Source organism: Daphnia pulicaria, unplaced genomic scaffold (assembly GCF_021234035.1).
Source record: "Daphnia pulicaria isolate SC F1-1A unplaced genomic scaffold, SC_F0-13Bv2 h1tg000173l, whole genome shotgun sequence".
NCBI classification, from domain to species: Eukaryota; Metazoa; Arthropoda; class Branchiopoda; order Diplostraca; family Daphniidae; genus Daphnia; species Daphnia pulicaria.
The window spans coordinates 5,001-12,500 of NW_025804860.1; the positions used below are offsets into that span (position 1 = coordinate 5,001).

The following is a 7,500-nucleotide window of genomic DNA, read 5'->3' on the forward strand; positions in this document are numbered from 1 at the left end:
TAGTAGCTTCGACGCAAAAACTTTGGTATCGACGGGGAGCTTTGGGAAATGAAACGAAGACGCAGAATGGGAAGTTGTCCGGTTCGGCGTTAGTTGTAGTTTCATTTCCACCGTAGCTGAGCTCCTTTCCGCCCGCCACTTCACATGATTTTAGTTTCGATTCCGTTCGATCGCGCTTGCACTGTCTTTGTTTTTTTTTCACTGCTTGGATCGCGGCTTTGCTCTAACCAGTTTAGCCCCATGCGATCAAAAAGTCTTAAAAAAAAAAACCGTTGAACGGAGACGAACTCGATGAGCTGTCGGTGTGTGAAATATCATTCCTTCGGTAAAACCGTTTTCGAAATTTCCGATGGTCGGTATATGTAAAAATATATCCGAACCGCGATGTGGACGGGAATTCAAACGCCCGCTTCACCGATTGGTGCGACAGCTGAGAAGCTCGTCACTCGATCCAACGACTCTTGGTCGAAAAGTTCAGAAGAGGTGCGCGCGTCAAACATTTTTTTGGTTTCGGACGTTTCGTTTCTTCGGCACGTGTGGTTTGTCTGTGGCCGTCTGTGAGAGAAATCGGACGCTTGTTCTTTGTTATTTTACCGTAACAAGACAAGACGGGAAAGATTCTTTCTTCCAAACTTACGGCATCATAACCATCAGCGTTTACCGTCAGCGACGATACGGAAGAGAAAAGAAAATGGTGCGCGTCTTTTCACTTTTTGACACCGTATCAAAAAAAATTACCGTTCAGGCGGAAATGTGTGTGTGTGTGTGTGAGCCGAGAGATAAAAAATAAAAAAGCCACCAAACAGAACGCTTTCAAATTATTTCGTGCGGCGTGCGCATATTTCACATTTTGCCGTTTGACGGAAGCTCGTTGTGTGGAACACAGAAGTGGAGATGGACGGAGTTGAAGGGGGGCGAAGACGGCCCGGTCGGACAAAGTCAAGAGATTGAAATATACGAGAGAATTGGGTGGAAGTGATGGCAAATCTATAAAATTCAAAAATCGGATGAGATGCGAGGACCGCAAAATGTGGCGTCGACTCTGACTCTCTTTTACTACGAACTTCCCTTCGACGGAAGATATCGAGAGCTGAGCTGAGCGCCCGCTGAGTATGGCCGGCGTAATTACAAACGAGTTACGGTTGGAGCTATATCGATTGTACGTATCCCGAACGTTCATCGAACAAGCCAGATCAACTCGGCGCCCGGTAAGATGTACGCTCAGTTATGGCCATGACACACGAAGGGAGAATTCAAACGGCTGTGAGTGTACGGCCCGCCCGGAGTTGTGTGTAGGCAGTGACCTCTCAAGAAAAAACGTAAAAAAATTTTTTTTGACAGTCACCGGTCTGCGACAAGTAATCAGTACGAAACTTGGGTGCAATGCAAAAAACATTTTGAGAATCCTTGCTTGACAACAACGAATCTAACACGATAAAAAAACGATCCCCATCGGTGTACCGCTTGCTTTTCTCGCGCTTCGGCGCAGAATCGCTTATTCAGCTGCCCTTGGAATATGTTCGTTTCGTGCATACTTGATCTCGGTCATTCTTCGGTGAACTCTTAAAGAATTGCGCACTTTTATAGGGGTAGTCTGGTTGCTTGTCTCGACTTGAAATGATTTGTTTTTTTCCGCCCATGACTTTCTATACGATGCCTCTATGCTGGCCTCTGACCGCGGTTGTTCCGAGTTTTCTCTTTCTCTTCGAAAGTCTTTGCGGAAAATTCTGCCTCGTGTGACCGTTGAGCGGTGAGGTGTGTGTGTGTGTGTGTGTCGTGCGGGGTGATGCGAGAGTGTGCCTCGGCGGTGGAAAAATAAAAATAAAACTCTGAGCCCACAAAAATTTAAAAGATGTATGCTTGTCAGCTTAGTAAAGCAGGCTTGACTTATGAGCATACAGCACGCCACATATGACCGTCGAAAACCGTAATACGGGAAAAAAAGTTGATGAATATATCAAGACCGGTCGAATGAATCCGATTCACTTTGGGCTCATAGACCGTTGAATGGTCTTTGACTTTGGAAATTGAAATGAAAAAAATCCAACAAACGGATCGGATCGGTGTTTCTCTTCACTGGGACTCGCTGTGACACGCCAGGCGTTGCGATCAAAAATTTTAGTTTCCGAAGAAAAAGAAAAAAAACGAAAAACGTGTTGATTTGGTGTGTGTTTGGTGATGCGTGGGCGAAATAAAAACCCGCAACTCGCCGGATGCATATCAAACAAACATACACGAAATACCTGGTTGATCCTGCCAGTAGCATATGCTTGTCTCAAAGATTAAGCCATGCATGTCTAAGTACAAGCCGCTAGACGGCGAAACCGCGAATGGCTCAATAAATCAGTTATGGTTCCTTAGATCCACTCCATCCTACTTGGATAACTGTGGTAATTCTAGAGCTAATACATGCACTCGAGCCTCGACTGCGGGCTTTCGGGCTCGCAGAAGAGGTGCTTTTATTAGATCAAAACCAGTCGGGGCCGGGCTTTCGGGCTCGCGCACCGTACCAATTTTGGTGACTCTGGATAACTTCACGCCGATCGCACGGCCTTCGCGCCGGCGACGTATCTTTCAAATGTCTGCCTTATCAACTGTCGATGGTAGGTTACGCGCCTACCATGGTTGCAACGGGTAACGGGGAATCGGGGTTCGATTCCGGAGAGGGAGCCTGAGAAACGGCTACCACATCCAAGGAAGGCAGCAGGCGCGCAAATTACCCACTCCCGGCACGGGGAGGTAGTGACGAAAAATAACGATACGGGACTCTTCCGAGGCCCCGTGATTGGAATGAGTACACTTTAAATCCTTTAACGAGGAACCATTGGAGGGCAAGTCTGGTGCCAGCAGCCGCGGTAACTCCAGCTCCAATAGCGTATATTAAAGTTGTTGCGGTTAAAAAGCTCGTAGTCGGATGTCTGTCTTCGGCCGGGCGGCGCCGCTCTGAATCAAGGGTGTTGCGTTTCACGCTCTGGGAGCCCGGGTGTCAAAGCCCGACTCTCTTCACGGTCGGACAACATCGCCGGAGTGGTGGTCGGTGCGTCGTTGTTGTATCTGCGGCCAGAGTTGGAAAGTTCTTTCGGGTTCTTTTTTAAATTTTGGTCGTAGTTGACTCGATTCGCTCCACCCAGTCAATCGTTCGGGGTGCCCTTCACCGGGTGTCTCGGGCGGCCGGCAACGTTTACTTTGAACAAATTAGAGTGCTCAAAGCAGGTGTATCCCAACGCCTGAATATCGCAGCATGGAATGATGGAATAGGACCTCGGTCCGATTTTGCTGGTCTTTTACTTTTGGACCCGAGGTAATGGTCAATAGAGACGGACGGGGGCATTCGTACTGCGGCGACAGAGGTGAAATTCTTGGACCGCCGCAAGACGAACAACAGCGAAGGCATTTGCCAAGAATGTTTTCCTTGATCAAGAACGAAAGTTAGAGGTTCGAAGGCGATCAGATACCGCCCTAGTTCTAACCATAAACGATGCCAACCAGCAATCCGTCGGAGTTACTCCAATGACTCGACGGGCAGCTTCCGGGAAACCAAAGTCTTTGGGTTCCGGGGGAAGTATGGTTGCAAAGCTGAAACTTAAAGGAATTGACGGAAGGGCACCACCAGGAGTGGAGCCTGCGGCTTAATTTGACTCAACACGGGAAACCTCACCAGGCCCGGACACTGGAAGGATTGACAGATTGAGAGCTCTTTCTTGATTCGGTGGGTGGTGGTGCATGGCCGTTCTTAGTTGGTGGAGCGATTTGTCTGGTTAATTCCGATAACGAACGAGACTCTAGCCTGCTAAATAGGTGACGGGTTTTATCAATTGAAACCGAAGGGAGTACGGAGGCGTCGGGATCAGGTGGCGGCGATTCGGGTCTCGGTGGGACTGGTTCCTTTAGTGAGGCAATCTCTCGGCTTGGTTTCGTTGTGCTTTGTTCGTCGGGTGTACGGCCTTCACGGGTTGGTTGCCTGGCGGATGAGGTATGGCGGGGCTTTGTCGGGAATGTCTCGCGGGGGCTGGCTCTATTGTTATTCGGTCGTCGTCATCCCCGGCGATACCTTCTGCTCTCGCGTCCGTCACGCAGTCTTCTTAGAGGGACAAGCGGCGTCCAGCCGCGTGACAGTGAGCAATAACAGGTCTGTGATGCCCTTAGATGTCCTGGGCCGCACGCGCGCTACACTGAAGGAATCAGCGTGTTTCACTCTCCCTGTCCGAAAGGACCGGGTAACCGCTGAACCTCCTTCGTGGTTGGGATTGGGGACTGCAATGATCCCCATGAACCAGGAATCCCTAGTAGGCGCGGGTCACTAGCCCGCGTCGATTACGTCCCTGCCCTTTGTACACACCGCCCGTCGCTACTACCGATTGAATGATTTAGTGAGGCCTTCGGACGGGCTTGTCGGGGTGCCGTCGAGTGGGGAGCAATCTCTGCCCGTGCGGTGCCTACCAACGGCGAGACTGAAAGATGGTCGAACTTGATCCTTTAGAGGAAGTAAAAGTCGTAACAAGGTTTCCGTAGGTGAACCTGCGGAAGGATCATAAACGAACAAGACAAATGTTTTGCGCATATGGCTTTGGTTGAGCACGAAACAACTAAAAGTTGCAAAACAAAAAAAACCCCATCAAAAGTCTTTCGGCGTAAGACATCGTATGAACTATGTGTGGGTTGACGGAAGAAAATCATTTATTTTGAACGGGTATCAGGCGCTCTGATGCGCGGTGGTTTAAAGCGGATTCGCCTTTTCAAATTGATTTTTCTTTCCTCTCGGCTCAAAAAAAAACACAAAGTCTTTCGATTTGGTCTATGGCCGTGAGCAAATTCTTCCTGCTTCGATGGTGAATGTCTCTATAGATTCATTCGACCTTTAGCGGCGCTCACAGTGTTGACGTTAGTAGAGTGAAGAATACGATAGCCCGCCTGGGCCGCGAGTACCGAAGGAACAATAAAGGAGATTTTATAAAGTCTTAGTCCCTAAATCAAACACTTTGAAAAATAAAAACTCGGTGGATGGAGAGTCGGAAAAAAAAAAAAAAAACATCAAGATTTTGAACGGGTATCAGGCGCTCTGATGCGCGGTGGTTTAAAGCGGATACGCCCAATCGAAATTGTTTTTTTTTTGTTTCTCTCTTCGTCTTCGGGATTTTTTGATTCTCGGTGGGGGACGAAAGTGTGAGACTTTACTCTGGACGTTCTTTTCGGGCGTAGATACTCGTGGTTGCGTGCGTGTGCGTCGTATAGACTAACACTCCAAAGCCCGACACTATGCCGTTGAAAACCGAATGTTTTTTAAGCTTGCCCTTCGCCCTCTCGATGAAGTAGGAAGAATTCAAAATCACAATAACACACTAAACCCAAATTCTAGTACGAGTGTTTATCGGAACATTTTCTTTCTGGCTTTCTTTCTCCGCCCTCGCATTCATTTGCTTGGGCGGGTTGGAGAAAAAGAGAGAAGAAAACGAATATGTCGTTTTATATACGACCCTGAACGGTGGATCACTAGGCTCGTGGATCGATGAAGAGCGCAGCAAAGTGCGCTAATCCATGCGAACTGCAGAACACATGGAGCATCGAAATCTTGAACGTAAATGGCGGCCCAGCTTCTCGCTCGGGCCACATCTGACTGAGGGTCGGTCGAATGATGAACGAACAGAGATTTTTTCAGTCTTGGTTTTGCATGTTGGGTCGCGGCGAGATTTATTTTTCACCCGGCCTGACCGCATAAAAGCTCCCGAATCTCTAACGTCTGGGTGCCGCGCGACTTAAGTGTCCGCGATGCCTCAAATACAAAAAAGGGGGAAAAATAAAAGAAGGTTCGCCCTGTTTTGTTTTTTTCCTCTCTATTCAAAAGAAACCTTTTTCGATGGCAAAACAGATGGGAAATTTTTGAGCCAACTCAAAAAAAAATTTTAGAAATAAACACATCTTCTCGAACAAGGTGTCGGCTGCGTGTGCGCGATATACCGCTTCAACGCGAGTTTAGTTGTGTGTGCGCCGGGCGTGTCGAAGTGTCGACCACCGCGAATTATCACTCACTCTAACCGCTCGTTATGCAAGCTTGGTTCGCGCACGACGCGTTGTTTCAATACAAAAAGCCGCAGGACGCCCTGTCACTTTTCGTAAATTAATTTTTGCGAATAACGAGAGACTCGCTTTATTTCGAAAAAAAAAAATTTGAACCGGCAATTATTCAATCTTTCCCGGCTTTAAAACGCCAAAGTCTGCCGAGCTAGATAAAGTGTTGTCTCCTTTTGAAAACAAACAATTCATTCTGACCTCAGTTTAGATGAGACTACCCGCTGAACTTAAGCATATCAGTAAGCGGAGGAAAAGAAACTAACAAGGATTCCCTTAGTAGCGGCGAGCGAACAGGGATGAGCCCAGCACCGAACCTCGCGCCCGGTTGAGCGGGTGCCGAGGAATGTGGTGTTCGGGAGGATCGTGCGCGTCTGTCCGGTATCTATCGTCCAAGTCTCCATGAACGGGGCGAGCAACCCACAGAGGGTGTCAGGCCCGTAGATAAGACGAGCCGAGACCGTGCATCGGATCCCTTCCCAAGAGTCGGGTTGCTTGAGCGTGCAGCCCTAAGCGGGAGGTAAACTCCTTCTAAGGCTAAATATCGCCACGAGACCGATAGCGAACAAGTACCGCGAGGGAAAGTTGAAAAGAACTTTGAAGAGAGAGTTCAAGAGTGCGTGAAACCGTTCAGGGGGTTAAACGGGTGGGCCCTCGAAGGTCGAACAAGTCCCCGCTCCCGGCACTTGGTTGTATGCCCTTAACGCTGCATGGAGACTGCCTGAATTGGCGGCTCTCTTGCATAAGTCGTTCTGCGATCGCAATAGCCACGCCAAGGTCCGCAAGTGGGGGGCCTAGTAGGACTCCGCGACCGACTGGGTGTCTGTTACACGGGGCGTCCGTTAGCGAGTTTCGTGGTTACCTTCGCGGGTGCCGCGATGACGAGCGCGGCGTTTCCCAACAGTACTGCCCGGTCGTGACCTGTCTCCTCCCGGGAGGTGTCGTAGCTTTTTTTTGTAAAAGAGAAAAAGTTGCGGTGCTCAACCTGTGGAGGCCCAGAGCGGAGAGTAGAAGTCGGGTCCCACCCGACCCGTCTTGAAACACGGACCAAGGAGTCTAACATGTGCGCAAGTCGTCGAGAAATTATCAAACTAAACTCGCGAGGCGCAATGAAAGTGAAGCGGCCCCGATGAGGGTGCATCCGCGAGGGGTGATCCCGTCTCGAACAGAGCGGGCGCAACCCCAGGGCGTCCGAATGCTCGCGAGATCTTTCCCCCTTAAAAGGGTTTGGTCGAGTCGGCCGGACGAACCCAGAGCGCACACGTTGGGACCCGAAAGATGGTGACCTATGCCTGGCCAGGACGAAGCCAGGGGAAACCCTGGTGGAGGTCCGCAGCGATTCTGACGTGCAAATCGATCGTCGGAGTTGGGTATAGGGGCGAAAGACTAATCGAACCATCTAGTAGCTGGTTCCCCCCGAAGTTTCCCTCAGGA

The 7,500-nt window shown here is 49.6% G+C and overlaps 3 non-coding genes across 3 annotated transcripts in view; all 3 read left to right on the forward strand.

The window, feature by feature from the left end:
- The first annotated feature begins 2,240 nt into the window (after nucleotides 1-2,240).
- LOC124319511 lies at nucleotides 2,241-4,535 on the forward strand. The gene has a single exon (XR_006913209.1). It is a non-coding gene; the product is annotated as a small subunit ribosomal RNA (ribosomal RNA).
- Nucleotides 4,536-5,471: 936 nt separating this feature from the next.
- On the forward strand, nucleotides 5,472-5,624 carry LOC124319510. Its single transcript, XR_006913208.1, has one exon. It is a non-coding gene; the product is annotated as a 5.8S ribosomal RNA (ribosomal RNA).
- A 639-nt stretch (nucleotides 5,625-6,263) lies between these two features.
- Nucleotides 6,264-7,500, forward strand: part of LOC124319512 — a 4,572-nt gene continuing 3,335 nt past the window's right edge. The window contains exon 1 of the ribosomal RNA XR_006913210.1: nucleotides 6,264-7,500. This exon is cut by the window's right edge and continues 3,335 nt beyond it. This is a non-coding gene — a ribosomal RNA (large subunit ribosomal RNA).